Below are 18281 nucleotides of genomic sequence, written 5' to 3' on the forward strand. Positions count from 1 at the left end.
ACATGTCCTCAAGGTATTCAACACACTCTAGTTCATTGGTTTTATGTTATGTTTCCCTTCTCTTAGTCTTCTACTCAGTCTTCTAACCTCATTCTTATTTTGGTTAGGGAATCTAAGTTCTTGAGCACATAAGTTTTGGTAAGTGTGACTTTCAATGGTTTAGTCTTTCCATTCCTTTAATTTCATCTCTTTTTCTTCATTAGACTCACCCTGTTATATATGGTTTTAGGAGTGTTCCAAAAAGTCCCAACGCTGTCCTCTTATCCCGGTAACTTTGGTAAGGAAAATAGGGTAGAATCAATATGTTATATGCTTATGTTATCTTATGTTTTATGTTATTAAATGTATTATGATATGTATGTATGTATATAGGCTTGGGCATATGACCCATATGACTAGCAAGACCCCAAAAGATTATGGGCATATGACCTACTTAGCTAGTAGGACCCCACTAATTTAATGGGCATATGACTTGTTTAGTCTATGGGACCCCAAGTAACTGTAATGCCCCAAATTTCCTAATAAGGTTTAGGACCTTGATTAGGAGGCCGGGAGGGCCATAATTGATTTAATATGATATATAATGATTATATGCATGTTTACGTGAATTATATTATTATATGATGGTGAATGCATGCATATGGGTGTATTTATTATTATAAGGGCATTTTGGTAATTTGGCCTGTTGAGGGCATATTTGTAAATTGGGTGCATATTGTAATTTGTGAATGAGATTTAATTATTATGGAGATATATTCGAGCTATTTGACATGAGACGGTCATATATAATGGATTAGCGGTTTTGTCATAACGGGGTCAATTTTGGGGTAATAGAAATGTTTATTTGGTGATAGATTGGGAATATTTGAGATCAGGGTGAAATTCTGGAAGTTTTGACTATAGTGTCCCCGGGGGTGTTTTCGGGACCCCGAGCACTAGGTTTTATTTAAGGTTACTTAAGCTTGAAGTAGCTTGACAGATAAGAACGTACGTTAGAAACTTCTCGTTCTCTCTCAAAACAGTCCGTTTTACCGTTTGAGCCTTTTTGAGGAAATCTTGAGTTCTGGGAGTCGGAATCAAGCGAGGGTCGAGGCATAGAGATCCTAGGAAAGATTAGAAGCTTCTTAACCGAAGGATTTGACGAGAAACAACCCAATCAAAGGTAATCTAAGTTTGAAGTTTTAAGTTTTTAAAGTTTCTAAGCTTAGAATTGGACTTTGTTAATTGTTGAGTTTTTGGTCGGTTTGAGCTTTGGGTTTTGAGGGTTTTGGAGTATTGGGAAGCTTGGGAACTTTGATTTGATGATTGGGGAATGTTTGGGTATGTTTTTGGAGGATTTGGAGTGCTTGAAACACGTTTGGGAATGGCCCAGGGTTGGGGGCCGCGGCCTTGTTCTTGTGCGCCGCGGCCCTAGTTCGAAGAAGCAGGTGTCTGGAAGTGACCCTTGCTGGGCGCCGCGGCCCTTGATGGAGGGCGCCGCGGCCCTAGCCTCAGAGAACCCTGGGGGCCGCAACCCAAGGTGCTAGGGCTGCAGCCCTTGCCCTGTTTTCACCCCGTTTGCTCGTTTTGACCCCGGGAACTTAGTTATGGGCCTCGGGAGTGTCCCTACTACTTGGATTAGTTTGGATTGATCTCTTGGGGGCTAGATATTGGTGTGGAACCTTTGATTATCATGTTATTGATGGTGTTCCATATTTGGTTATGATTAGGTGACCGCTAAGGGCTTAAAGGTTGATCGTTCTCAAGGGTCGTTCTTAGATTGATTCTAGCTCGAATCTGAGGTAAGAAAACTGCACCCTGTGTATATGAGACATGCATGGTTATTATTGATGCAGGTCGGTTGATTATTATGTATGAGACATGCATGGTTATTATTGATGCATGTCGGTTGGTTATTATGTATGAGACATGCATGGTTATTATTGATGCATGTCGGTTGATTGTTATGTATGACATGTGTGGTTATTATGATGCATGTTGGTTGATTAATGAGTATGACATGCGTGGTTATTATTGAAGCATGTTGGTTGATTACTATGTATGACATGCATGGCTATTCTTGATGCATGCTGGTTGACTATTAAACGTGACATGCATGGCTGTTATTGGTGCATGTTAGATTGCTAGATTTATTGCATATGATGCATGAGAAACATGTGATTGGGACATGCCTTATATACTGAGTATGATATCGTTCAGAGCTTGAGTCTCTGTGTTGATGCATGGCTCTAATAGTACTAATACCTGTTTAGTAAGCATGCTAAATACCTCGTTTATGGATATGGAATATGTGATATGTGATTGGTGGCATGTCTTACTAGTGAAAGACACTGACTAGTCAGGGACCGACTCTAAAGTCGAGAATCACGCATTGAATGGCTCTATGGCATTAATGCTAGACCGACCCTAAAGTCGAAGAACTTATAAGCGCTTGCCTGGTCTACGACCAGATGACTATAGCCAAGGTATATGACCCCGGTGACCGTTTGTCACATGGCTAAGGGACGTTGTCCATAGTTTTGACTCTAGAGTCGTGAGGAAGGTTATGTTGGTGACTAATCACCTTGCACCTGTCCTAATCAAACTTAAGAAAGAATCACTTATCGGTTAAGCCCTGGTGACCCTATCGTCACATGGCTAGAAGGAGCGATGCTCATTATTGTGACTTTTGGCTATTGTCACCTATTTGCTTGGACTGATAATCCTGAATGGTTATTACGATCGTTGTTGATATTATATCATGCTTTATTGGGTTTTCTTGCTGGGCTTCGGCTCACGGGTGCTACGTGGTGCAGGTAAAGGCAAGAGGAAGCTGGACCATCCTTGAGTTGGAAAGCTTAGGTGATGACGTGTACATATGCAGCTGCTCGACCACCACGGCCGAGGTTTAAAGTGGAACTAGGGTTGAACCCTGTTTTGCCGCTTAGAACGACCTGTTGTAAATGTTTTCTGTAATAGACTCTGAAACTTTATTTTTGGGATCCCAATGTATATATTAAACGTTTTAGTGAAACGTTACATCCTAACCAAATTTTTAATCCCTAAACCGCTAATCATACTTAGTTTCACGATTTTGGCCAAATGACTCGATTAGCGAGTTTAGCACTATTTACAAGGCACACCGTAACGGTCCCTGGAGTTTGGGGCGTTACAGTAACAATGGCCATTATAGTATGTGTATGTTATAAGTATTATGTTAAGTCTTTATGTTTCTTATGAAATTATGTTTATGACTATGTGTTAGATTTTCCTTGCTGGGCATTAGGCTCATTCCTTTTTGTTTTATGTGCAGGAAAATAGCTTTAGAGGAGATCAGGTTCGTGGATGCTTGGGATTGTGTATCGATGGTGAATGGAGTCAAGGAGCCGAGCGTTATTCGATTCGAGGATGTAGTTTTGTTTTATGTCTTTTTACATGTATTTTCCGCACTATTTATGTAATGTCTTTTTACTTTAAGTTATGTTTTGTTTTAAAGACAATGGGTACCCATATCCTACTTATTTTATGAAAGTAACTTTTGTTTCTACAAGTTTCTAATAAATTTATGGTATTTTCGCAAATGTAAGTTTTATTAAGGTTTGTATGTATAGTTTCATTAATGGTCCAAAAGTCTAGAGTAGTGGGTTATTACATGACAATGATCAGTCTTGAATTTAGCAACCACATTCATACTAATGTGGTGGTAGCAAGCACCGTGATAGGCATCGGGGAAAATAGTTTCCAAGGCATGTGTAATACTTGCATGCCTGTCAAATACAAACGCCAGGTCCTCGACTTCCCCAATCGCTTCCTTTAGCTTTGACATGAAATACTTCCAAGAATCATGATTCTCACTATCCACAATACCAAATGAAACTGGATTTAGATGGTTATTTGCATCTAGCGCTACTGAACATAACATCTGCCCACCGTATTTTGTCTTTAAAAAGGTACCGTCCACACATAACACAAGACGACATGTACGAAACCCTCTTCTACTAACTCCGAGTGAGAAAAAGCAATATTTGAATCGATCTTCCTCAGTGACAAAATCTGTCAACGTCCCGGGATTTTTCTGTTGAAGCATGAACAGGTACGATGGTAACTTCTGGTAGGATGTTTCCAGTGTCCCTCTGACATAAGAAAGAGCCTTCTCTCGGCATCTCCAAGCTTTTCCATATGACAACTCAATGCCATAATCATTCTTAATGTCCTCTCTTATGTTGTTTGCCATGTACGCATTCGATCTAGTCTGATATTTTTTCTTTATGCAATGACCAATAACCCAAGGTGCAACTTGGCGATGGCCTTTATGTGGAGGTCAAGTGAGCAAGTGTATTTGTTGGTGAAATGAGTTATCTCGAACATATCAGATTTAGGAATTCTCTTCCCCCTCAATCTCCACCCACAATCAGGATCCTTGCAAGTGATATACCAAACTTCAGTACCTGACTTCTTCACCACAAACTCGAAGTTCTGCTTCATTGCATACAAGTGTGCCTTCGTCTTCAACTCTAACTTGTTCTAAAAAACTTTCCCAACTTCTATTACTCCACAACTCACCCCAGATAACGTGGGGATAACATAAGAGGGGCATGGGATATCTTCAGCAGTATACGCTGGAGAACTCCATCTATTTCCATCATCTTGTGTAGTTGGACGACTGCTCTCTGATCCAGCAGTCCTCCGTCCTTGGCTTTCTTGATGACTTGGCAATGGTCGTACATTTAAATTATCTACTTGAACCACATGTAGCATCGAAAACTGATCCTCTGAGTTATCATCAGAACTATTGCACCCCTCAACTCTTTCATCATCATCACCAAAAAGGGCAACTGGATCGTCATTGACATAAGGCTCATACTCATACCCATCATCATGTGGGAGATTTGTTGGGGGAAAAAAAGGTTTCATTATGACTAGGACCTCCCATGCATACACTTGGCCCATGAGCTATTTGTGGAATAGCCGTGCATGATTGATTATGATTTTCCATATTAACACTCGCTCTAGGAGATGGATCAATAAGAGCAATGTTCTTTGCAATCGAACTAACACATAAAGGAACCCGATGTTTTAAGGACTTTGAATTTTCAAGAATAAGAGCACTAACTCCTTCATCATCTGTGATTTCAATGGGATCTACGCTAAAATCATTGCATGTAAACGGCACTTCCAACTTTAAGTCAAACAATGAGCTATCCACTTTCAACTTTGAATACAACTTCTCCAATAATTCTATGTAACCAACATCAATCGGTACATGTATTATAGTGTTCGAACCAGCTTTGAAATTCCATTTTTCTCCTTTCTGTTCCCAAACACCGTTGTAAGAAACATTTATATTAACTCTGGAACCTGCAAATTTACAAAAATCTGTATCGATGGTAAATTAATGATGTATCGATGCCTATGAAAATCTGTATTGTAGTTCAAAATCGATGCCACATCGATGACATTTCGATGCACCATCGATGCTGATGGTTGCCATTTCGATGCGATACCATTTCGATGCCACATCGATGCCTTATTGACACTGAACCAAATAAACATATATGGCATCGATTCAACATCGATACACCATCGATACCAACATCAAAATTAGATATTTGCCTCAGTATCGAAATGGCATCGATGGTGTATCGAAATGTCATCGATGCCATATATGTATATTTGGTTTAGCGTCGATGCCACATCGACGCTGAACCAAATAAACATATATGGCATCGATGGAATTTCGATACACCATCGATATTACATCGATACTAACGTCGAAATTCGCCTCAGTATCGATATGGAATCGATGTGGCATCGATGCTGATGGTTGCCCTATGTATGCGATTCAATTTCGATGTAATATCGATGCCATATCGACGCTGAACCAAATCAACATATATGACATTGATTCAACATCGATACACCATTGATATTACATCGAAAATATCATCTAATTTAGATGTTCGCATTAGCATCGACATGGAATCGATGGAGCATCGATGTACCATCGATTTTGGAAATCCCAGATCCGAAGAACAGTTCAAAAATTGTAGAAAAAAATACAAACTCAACTGCAGAACAGTTTGAATCTAATATCTAACCATGACATTTCATATTCATAAGTAAATTAAAGAAATGATACTTACCTATGATTTTTTCTCTTAAAAACGCCAAGAAACTTCCAATTTGTTCCACCTCCGAGCTGTGAAAAAATGGCTGTAAATGAGGGATGAGAGAAAGAGATAGAGAGAAAAAATATGTGAAGTGTTAAATTTGAGTGAGGAGGGTATTTTTGTCCAAAACATAAGAGGGGGCATATTATGGGGAGAATTTTTAAGTTGTTATTTTAAAAAAATTAAATATGTTATGATGCATAAAGGGTAAAATTTCCCTTTTAAATTTAAGTTTGTGGTTAGTTGATAGTAGATTATATTATATTATATTAATATAAGTATTAAATATATAGTCTTGTATTAAATATTGTTATAATAATAATATTTTATAATATTTGAATTTATATTAATATAATTAGTAAAAAATAGGATTATATATTATTATCATAATAATATTAAATTTTTATTAATATAATTATCAAATATCTAATCTTGTATTATATATATTTAAGAAATTGTATTATATATTATTATAAAAATGATATTTTACAATATTTGAATTTGAATTATATTAATATAATTAATAAATATATATTTTTTAGTTGATTTTAAAAATATATTTCATTAAATATTTAGAATATCCCATTAAAATTAACAAAAACAAATTGGTAAAACAAAAAAATTCAGTATTCTACCCACTTTTTGTGTAGAAGAGACATATGAATATGTATATCTGTATATTATTTGTAGACTTATAGTTTATGTCATCAGCGGTGGTGATTGTCCTACAAGTAAATAATAATGTATAAGTACAAACTGTAAATTTGGAGAGAAACTTTAAAATATATACTTATGAGATAAATCTTTAATCATGGTATAAATGAAAGGCTATTTAGGATTTTTACCCCCGAATTATGACCTATACATTATTGTGCCCCCTGATTTTTTCGAGCCGTTAAAAATTCCCCTCAAACTATTCACCGTGATGTAAAGTGAGACTTCTGTTAAGTTTTATCTCATGTGGCTAACGGAAGGCTGACATGGCTATTCATTCGTTGATGTGGCATTGCCATATTAGCGCCACATGTGTAAAAAAAAACCATTCAACCATGTTATTACTATTATCAAAACTTAAATCATATTTTAATTAATTTAAAAAACTAAATTTGAAAAAAAAATGAATAACACGTAAAAACATTCAACCAATTCAAAAAAACATATCGATCATTTTCTTCCAATGAATTATGAATGACCAAAAATCTAGACCCATTCAAAATGTTGAACACAATAAACTCAAATACATTGATTTTCATTCAAAATCTCTCAAATCTGGGTATACAATATAAAAAAAATCTACAAATCTCACAAAAATACCATCAAAATACAAAAACCAAATCCAAAAATCCATAAACAAAACCCAAATCTGAAGAACAAAAATCCATATTTGAAAAACAAAAACTCAAATCTTTTAACAACACAAATCGCCATCTTCGTCAAAGCCATCTTCCCGTCCTGCTACCTTCCTAAAAATTGCCTTTTCCAAGCCATCTTCTCATCTTCGTCACCCAGAACTCAAGCCCTCCATCTTCTCATCTTCGTCACGCTGAAGCCCATTCATCATCTCTGCCTAGAACTCAAGCCCTCCACCTGCCTCTCCTTCGACCCCCAAGCCCAGATCTGACCCTCCGTTTGAAAACAAAAGCCCCAAATGTGACCACCACCTTCGTCCGCAATCATAGCCTAAGATCTGACCATTCCGTCAACGTCACTTGCGAAGAAGAAGAGAGGAGATTGGAAGAAGAAGAAGAAGAAGAAGAAGAAGAAGAAGAAGAAGAAGAAAATCGGGAGAAGAGGAAGAAAATAATTAGGGCTTTTTTAGCTTTGTTTTTAATGTTTTATTTTTTATTTTTTTTTAGTTTAAGTTTCAAATTTAAATATATTGTAAAGGTTTTTTTTGTCATTTTTTATTTATTAATTTATAATAAGAAAATATATATTTTTTAAAATGAATTACACATGTGGCGCTGATCTGGCAATGCCACATCAGCGAGTGAATAGCCATGTCAGCCTTTCGTTAGCCACATGAGATAAAACTTAACAGAAGTCTCACTTTACATCACGGTGAATAGTTCGGGGGAAATTTTTAACGACTCGACAAAATCAGGGGGCACAATAATGTATAGGTCATAGTTCGAGGGGCAAAAATCCTAAATAGCCTAAATGAAATAAAAGTTTCTCACAAACATATTAATGAAAGTTTCCCTAATTTATATATATATATATATGAAACATTATTGACATATATTAAATGTATTATCTTTTAATTTTATTTAATGATATATTAACTAGTTGATTAGTTTTTTAAAAATTTAATATTAAATTGAAAGTTAAAAAAATTATAAGAGCATCTTTTTGTTTTTTAAAATTTTAATTTAAGATTTTTTCAAGTGAAAAAAATAATTACTAATTGATATATAAGTTGTTTCAAAATAAAAATCAAATAGAAAAATATGTAATTTAAAAAAAAATCGTTTTTTTTACTTTTTAAAAAAAAAATATTTCTTTCCGTTCTATTTTTATAAAAACAACATAAAAAATATAAACATTTTTTTTTCCAAAACATTTTTCTTTCCTTACAGAACATAAGAAAAAAAATATTTCTTTTTACACACTTTATTTTTTTCTTACTTTTTCCTTAGTTTTTTTTTCCTACCAAAATTCTAACTCCAAACAAGGCCTAATTAAAATAGGATTTCATTTCCTCCTTTTTTTTATGAGAGCACTAGCACGACTGCCTACTCCACCACTGCGACCACAGCTGAGTACACATCTTCTAACGCATTCAATTCAAGAAACCATTAATCAAGTCCACCAAAGTATTTGTCATTTAATTTAAAACTAAACTCTATTTTTAAAATTAAAGATTTCTATCCCTCTCGCTTACCCTCAGAAAGAGAGAAAATGAAGCTTAACTGCACACTCACATGATCTTTGCCGAGAGAGATAGGAGCATTCGGTGGAACCAGTGAACTACACACATAACTAAACCACCGACCTTGCAGATTATATATAATATTTTTAAAAAATGGTAAAATCTGGTGGTATAAAATTACAGATTAATTTGTGTTTTTGATAAATTGGTTGAAAGTGATGCATCTATAGTTATTAATTTGTGTTTTTGATAAATTGGTTGAAGTGATGCATCTATAGTTATTACTTTGTTTTATGATGGGTGTCCCAATTTGAAGATTGGTCCGATTATTAGTGATGTTTTGTTGGGATCATCGCTTATTCATTTTCTTCTTTTGTTATCAATCAGTTCTTTCCAAGATTATATTTTAGTAGATTCATACTCTCACTTTATATGTTCTTCCCTATCAATTGAATTTTTTTTTTGAATGAAATAGCTTCATTAATAAGGCAATGAATCAGCCAAATCAAATCCAACCATAGAGGGGGTATCAATTGAATTTACTAATAATAAAATGGCCTTTTTCTCAAAAATAAAAAATTTATAAATTAATTTTACAGAAAGAAGAATTCGGTGGCCGAAGAAATTACTAAAGTTAGGTAAATTACCAATTTCAAAATTATGATAAAACAAAAGCCCAAAAAATATGTTTATAATCTGATTTAATAAGAAAAATGATGGCGAAGTTAGGTGAGGGTGGGATAATTGATTTGGTTTTAATCCTTGTCAGTTACATTATGATTTCTTTAAAAAAAAACAAAAAAAGTCATTCGTGTAGGCTTGCTTTGATAGTGGAGTAAAACATTAAGACTCGGTCAAATCTCGATGGCTTTAAGTTCTAGTTCATTCAAATGGGTAGGTAGTGATGCAGTAGAAACTAGAAAGAAAAACAAGCCAAATCAATGGCTGAAGAGCCACCGTGGCAAAAATGTAATATTCAAAATTTAGGTAGAGAAAGGTACCTTTCTTATAAAATAATATAATATAATTTTAGAAATGATAAAATAACTCCTATAATTATTTCATTAATTAATAGAAAATAGTTTAACAACATTTTTTATTAAATATAAAACAATAATATTAAATATAAAACAATAATATTATCACAATTATATAATCATCAAATAAGCTAATTTGATGTTGTCAAAAAGAAAAAAAACTAATTTGATAAACAATATACATATTCTTTATCACTTTTTATTCGTAACTAAGATACAGGACACGTAAAGTTGATAGGTAATAGAAATTATATTCTGTTGTTTAGTTAGACTTTGAAATGAATTAAAATTACTTTGTTTAGTTAGATATGTGAAAGGAATGGAATAAATATTGTATTGACTATGGAAGAAGAATAAAGAGTTAAATGGATATTTTACATTTTTTTTTTATAATTATTTTAGAAATGGAATAGAGATTCCAACGGTATATGAGTGGAATTTTGTTTCCATCAAGTAGTGGAACAATAAGTCTATTGGCATTGTAATTAATTCCATTCCAAAAGTCATTCCTGCTTTACCAAACGTGCAGTTAAACTACACAATCTAAATTACACATTTAAGTTTTGTACAAAATAAAACAAAGAGCCTAAGATAGGATCAAGTTAAACAGTTCAACCCCTAACTCACAAATCACTCTAAAACCCAGTAAAAAATAACGAATATTAAAGGACTTTTAATTTTAATAAAAACTCTACATTGTTGGCTTAAAAGTAAAAATGACACATTATGTATAGAACAAAACAGATAAATCACAATAACTACAAGAGCAAACTAACTATACATACACATAGAGATAAAAAAAATCTTTGTGAAGACGGACGGGCCTGGCCTACCTCCAGAACCTGCCCCTAATGAGGCGAGGATTCCTTGCTTAAATGAGAAATGTGACAAGGACATGAATAATTTCTCACCCCCAAATGTTAAATAGGGTAGAAATTTTTTGTCTAAACGAGTAATGAGACATAAATAAGAATAATTTCTCATCCCCAAATATTAAACGGGGCAGGGAAGGGAATGACACTCCCCACCCCCACCTCGTTTTTTTTTATTATTTATTTTACAAGTTTCTTTGTGTTTTTGTTGTATATTAACAATTTTTTTAAAAGATTTTTAATTTTATTTTGAATAAAATTTAGAATTAGGAATTATTAACATAGTGTAGTATTTTAATTTTTATGTATTCTACATTTTTATTTATAATTTGTTTTCTAGTATTTATATAGATATGTCCTTATGGAGATTTCCTGCATTGCCCTCGACGAGGAAAGTGCAGGGATGAGGTGAAGAAGGGGATTAAAATTGTTAATGATGATGGAAATGGGGGGAACACTCCATGCTAATATCCTGCCCTGTTTCCATCCCTACCTACTCGTGCAAACCACACTACTAAACTTGTAGCTCCTAAACCCACTATAAAATTTGATATCCTATCATACATAATTGGTTTGATTACTCCCACAATAATGGAGATCGGACAATACCCCATACAAATTTCAGGAATTAATATACAGGTGCAATGGCTTGCCACCTAATATAACATTGTGATAACACACACTAGTTTGTGAAATAATAATATGTACACATCATGATTTTATCACGTATAATCAATCATATGCAAGTAAATAAGATTGCAAGAAATTATATACATTTTTATTTTAGAAAATCGAGCAACATGATAATTTTTTTTAACAAAACTTTAAAATAATCATAACTTATATAAAAATACATACAAAAAATAAAATATTTTTTGGCACACTAATGAAGTGACGTACCCTTTGTTATGGGAGAGTGAGATTACACCACCACAATATTATGAATCTACACACAAATATCCTTGATGGATGTCAACAACAGATTGAGTTAGCGGATGCAAACTCTAATTTGTAGATCAAACTTCTTGGAACTTCTCGAAGCTTCAAATCATTGCAAGAACACCACCTTGAACTTCTTCTTCTTTAACAAAACACAACCAAAGCCTATACACGAGGAGTATCGCTGTTATGATTCTGTATTTCCTAGCCCTTGATGAATGCGTGAGGCATTTCTAAGAGGAAATATGAATTGTGATTGAACAAGCTTTTAAATTTACAAAGACAAGCACTTTCTTTATGAATTTCTTGAAGAAAATTTGAGATCTTGAAAGCTAGAGAGAGAGAGAGAGAAAGAAAGGTTAGAGAGAGATTTTGAGAGAGTGATCAAAACTCTATGAGAACCCTTTTATAGAGTAGGCACAGTCATTAGGTCTAACCAATTGGATTATAGCATCAAAACACACCATTTGGAGCTTAAAACACATGTCTATACAAACACACCAGGCGATGCATTGCTTGCCAGTAGGTGATGACAGGCGATGCGTCGCCTACCAACAGGCGCTGCAATGCCACCCCTGCAGGTCAAAACTTTCGAAATTGACCTTAAACACCTCCAAATGCCCCTAAATTTTTTGGACATCCTTAGATATCTCATTGTATCACTTTGGACCCAAAAAATATAACTTTTAAGTACCTACAATAGAAACTCAAATTTCACATCTTCACTATGTGAAAGTATTAAGTGTGTTACACGTAGCTTGTGTAACAACACTTAGTCTTTGTATTTTAACCAATCATAACACCCTTTACATAGTCTAGAACACATGCAAGTTGAGTTTTCAATTTTTCAAATATTTCATGACACAAAATTTGAAACATATCTCAAACAATTCCGTATAAACAAAATAAGTCTAAGAATTAAGCTGAATTCTTACATCCTTAGAGTCATAAATCTTAATCCAATAAATGCTCTTAAACATCTAACTCCTGTGCTTCAACTCTTTAAGTCCACCCAAGAGTCACTTTGTTCTACAATCATTAACTAAACGAATAATTAATACCATGATAATGTACCATTCAAAATGAGTCCAACAACATATAAGACAATCCTTTTGAAAATGGTGTTGGGATTTGTGCCCTTAAAGCGTATTTATGTATTGAACGATTACTGTTAATTAAATAAAGTTAATATTTTGCACTCATATTTGTAGTTAATTACATATGTCATTTATCATGAAGATCAATTATTATTGATGTGGTCTTGGATTTAATGTATGTATAATGATATGTATACAAGAGGATTTAATTCAAGATAATAATATAAAAGAATGTCTATAATAGCTAAATAAAGTGGGAGCTTTATTTAATAAAGATTATAAGTATGGTCTATCTTCTGTTTAAGATAGAGCAGTTTATCCAAATTGTTAAATGTAGCGACACAAAAAGATAGATGTACTATATACAATATAGATTGTAGTGGACTAGAACACGATGAAAGAAGGAAATTCTAATAATCTTCGTTAAAATATAGAAGTTCAACATTCATCAATCGATGGTCGTTTGAGACTTGACCTCAATCCTGAAGTGAGTAATGAACTCCTATTTGTGCTTTTATGACTTTTGACTTATTGGGTAAGGTTCAATATTCCTACGACTCAATTCTATTTCTACGACGAATTCCTGATATCATGGCGTCATAGAAGTACAAGTGGCTAGGAACATACTTCACATTTATGAAACATGCTCCTTACTAAAATGAAAGCATATTAGTTGTTTCTTTTAGTGCTGATTCGGTGCTTGAACATAGAGCGTTCAATTTCTGTTAGAGAACATAAATTTCATTATGTAATTAAATTTATAGAATATTTTTCATTAGAGGATCAATGGAACTAATTGATAAAGACATAATTAGAGAAGTTAATTGACATTAAGACCTAGGTCTAATTATGAACAGCTAGCAGATGGTCATAACTCATGCAATGACTAAATTAGTGGACGACTTTATAGTTATAGCTGTTAGAGAATATATATTATTGCTCAATAGAATTATGGAAAAACCAAATACAACTCTATGCAAAAATACAATGGACAATATAATATTGATTAAATAAATATTACAACTCAATTGCTCAAAATACAAGTAAATAGGAAGATGTAGAAGAAGAAGATTACAAACTCAATACTATAACAATACAAGTAAATAAGATCAACAAGATCAAAAGAATGAAAACACAAACAAACTCTCACACAACCAAAGTGTAGAGTAGTGGGGATTACCAACTTGAAGAAGGTTCAAGACCTTTGTCCAAAAGCTTATTTCCCCCTATTCTCTAAGCACTAAGGGATCTCTCTAGGAAATAGCTCTTTGGAATTATCAAGCCTTTTGGTGTATTTTCCAGCCAAGTGCTTTGTGGATGGAAAATTGTGTGTCATACAAGTGAGCATTAGGCTCCTATTTATAGAGTTTGAGATACCCCCTTGAATTTCAAATTCCACCAACCCCCATGGCTGTTACCAATGTTTAATTAGATGTTTATGGAATTAAAATGGAGATTTGGGAGTTATTTGGGATGTTAGAACCGTTCAATTTGGAAAAAACTGAAAATTCACATAGGCTGTCAGCCTCACTGGCCGCGGCCACGACTTTTCAGTGGCCGCGGCCACTAGCTTCTGTCCCCCAGGCCGCGACCACTAAAAATCAGTGGCCGCGGCCACATGCCATTTTCAGCACAAAAAAGTCATTTTTCCAAAACGTCCCAAATCCTTTCCCACATGATTTTGTAACCTTCAAACACCTATTGGGAGTTAAAAACATGTCTCCAACAGTCATATATCATCATGAATTTATGAAATCCAATCTCAAATGTGTAACATATAATATACACATTATTGGGTAATATTTGGGAGTTACAAATCTGTAACTGATTTTGTAACTCCAAAATATGTCACATTTGGGCACACACATTAGTCCAATTTTGTGACTCTCAATAATATGTTACAAGGTGTGACAAATCACATTTTGTCACATTATTTAATCTAATATTATATTATATGAAATAATATAACATTCCCCCACTAGATTAAATAATCACTTTTTGTAACACTTATTTAATCAATCAAACATTATATTAAAATATAATATTAAAATGTTATATTATTTTATAATATAATGTAAAATTATATTATATTATAATATAATGTTTTAGATTAAATAAATGTGACAAAGTGTGTCACATTTTGTAACATATAATAGAGAGTTACAATATTTAGATATAAGAGATATATCCAAATAATGTAACATATTTGGTGTTACAAATTTGTAACTTCCAAATATTACCCTTTATTGTGTAAAATTGTTGTTACACAATATTGAGATGAATTTCATAAAGCCATATGTGATATGGCTGTTAGAGATATGATTTTAACCCTAATAATGTGTTTTGGGAGTTACAAAATCATTTGGGAGGGTTTGGAACCGTTTGGAAATACAGCACAAATATTTGTGCTGAAATTGGTCAGTGGCCATGGCCACCAACATTCAGTGGCCGCGGCCTGTGGGACAGAGACCAGTGGCCGCGGCCACCATTGTCTCTGGCCGCGGCCACAGGCCAAAAACTGACCAAATTTTCAGTTTTTTCAATATTTGTTGAACGGCTCAAAAAACCCAAATAACTCCCAAATCTCTTTTTTAATTCCATATTAATCCAATTAAACATTGGTAACAACCATGGGGGTTGGTGGAATTTGAAATTCAAAGGGTGTCTCTAAACTCTATAAATAGGAGCCTATAGCTCACTTGTAAGACACAACTTTTCTATCCACTAGAGCACTTGGCTAGAAACACATTGAGGCTTGATAATTCCAGAAAGCTTTTCCAATATCTGAGAGAGATCCCTTAGTGCTTGAGTTAGGGGGAAATAAGCTTTTGGACAAAGGTTTTATACCTTGTTCAAGTTGGTGATCCCCAATCCTCTTCACTTAGGTTGTGTAAGTGAGAGTTTGCTTTTATTTCTGTTCTTCTTTCTATTGCATTGTTTTCTACTTATTCTCTTGTTCCTATTACTTGTATTTCTTGTTCAAAGGTTGTAATTTTCTTTTCTTTATTTCAAACATTTTAGTTTACTTGTAACATTTTGCTTTGAGTTGTATTTCCACCATTCTCTTCTTCATCATCATCTTTTCCCTTTCTTTGGTTTATTTGTATTTTCAGTTATAGAGTTGTAACCTTATTTAATCAATCTATATTTACTTGTAATATTATTGCATAGAGTTGTAATATTATAATCATTTTCATTGAGGCAAAACAATTTTTTCCTAACATTCAAAAGCTTATTCCTTTTTTGTTTCAATGGAAGGGGAAACCATCAAGATCTTGAACCAAGACCTAGTAAGGTTGGATAGGTTTGATGGATCAAATTTTACTAGGTGGCAAGACAAGGTGAGGTTTCTATTAACCACTCTCAAAATCGCCTACATCCTTGAGTCTTCCTTAGCTCCTCTAGCCGAGCTATCCGACAAAGACACTCCCGAGGAGGTGGAGAAAAGAAGGAAGAGGGAGGAGGAAAATCTTCTTTGCAGGGGTCATATCCTCAACGCCTTATCCGATAGGCTCTATGACCTCTACACCAAGACCAAATCAGCCAAGGAGATTTGGGATGCACTTGAGAAAAAGTTCAAGGCGGAAGAGGAAGGTACCAAAAAGTTTTTGATATCTCAATACTTTGATTTCAATTTTTTTGGTGATAAACCTATTCTTCCTCAAATACATGAATTACAAATTATTGTTAATAAATTGAAAGTGTTAAAGATAGAGCTTCCCGAGGCCTTTCAAGTTGGTGCTATTGTGGCTAAATTACCACCAACTTGGAAGAGCTATAGGAAAAGAATCCTTCATAAAAATGAGGATTATTCTTTGGAGGAAATCCAAAAACATATTCGAATCGAAGAGGAATCGATATGTAGAGATAAACTTGTGGAGGGGTCTAATGAAGAGACTTCCAAAGCAAATGCGGTGTCACAACCAAAACATCCCAAAAACAAAGGGAAAAAGGGTAATGAGGAACCTTTGGGTCCAAAAACCAACCCAAACAAGTTTAAGGGCGAGAAAGGTCCTTGCTTCGTGTGTGGGAAAAATGGTCACTATGCTAGAGAGTGTGGACATAGAAAAGACCAACAAGGACCTAAGGTGAATGCAACTCATGAGGAAAACATAGTTGCTACCCTTAGTGAGGTGAATGCGGTCCAAGGCAAGGTGAAAGGATGGTGGTATGATACATGTGCCACCGTCCATGTCACCTATGACAAATCATTGTTCAAGACCTTTGAAGAGTCAAAGGGCAACCATGAGATACAAATGGGCAATGAGGGCAAATCCAAGGTACTTGGCAAAGGTACTATTGATGTCTACTTCACCTCCGGCAAGAAAGTTACATTAGTGAATGTACTTTATGTTCCTGAAATGAGTAGAAACTTGGTAAGTGGTGATTTGCTTGGCAAATCCGGCATTAAAGCTGTTTTTGAGTCCGGTAAACTTATACTTACCAAATCAAATGTATTTTGGGGAAAGGGGTACTCTTGTGAGGGTATGGTCAAATTGTGCACCAATGATGTAACTTTCAATGTTATCAATAAAAATGTTAATTCCGCCTATATTGTTGAGTATGATTCTTTATTTTTGTGGCATCTTAGACTATCACATATAGGTTTTTCAACCATGAAAAGAGTAGTAAAATGTGGTATGATTGCATGCAATATTAAAAACTATGGTAAATGTGAAACATGTGTTAAGGCGAAAATGATTAAGAAACCATTTCCTAGTGTAGAAAGATCATCTAATTTACTAGATTTAATCCATAGTGATCTTTGTGAATTAAATGGTGTTTTAACTAGAGGTGGTAAAAGGTATTTTCTTACTTTTATAGATGATTTTAGTAGATATACCTATGTGCTTCTTTTAAAGCATAAAGATGAGACGTTTGATGCTTTTAAATTGTATAAATTAGAAGTTGAAAATCAACTAAATAAAAAGATTAAGGTGCTAAGAAGTGATAGAGGAGGAGAGTACTTCTCTAATGAATTCAATACATTTTGTGAAGAAAATGGTATAATTCATGAGTGCACTGCACCTTATACACCACAACACAATGGTGTTGCCGAAAGGAAAAATAGGACTTATCTGGAGATGACAAATTCTATGTTGGTGTTTTCTAAGTTGAACTTCAACTTATGGGGTGAAGCACTTTTAACCGCTTGTCACATTCTTAATTGAATACCGATGAAGAAAAATGAGATATCTCCATATGAGTTATGGAAAGGAAGAAAGCCCAACATAGGGTACTTCAAAGTGTGGGGGTGTCTTGCATATTGCAAGAAAAACGAACCTAATAGAACAAAGTTAGGTTCAAGAGCCATA

The sequence above is a fragment of the Humulus lupulus genome, chromosome 4 (assembly GCF_963169125.1).
Source record: "Humulus lupulus chromosome 4, drHumLupu1.1, whole genome shotgun sequence".
Lineage (NCBI taxonomy): Eukaryota > Viridiplantae > Streptophyta > Magnoliopsida > Rosales > Cannabaceae > Humulus > Humulus lupulus.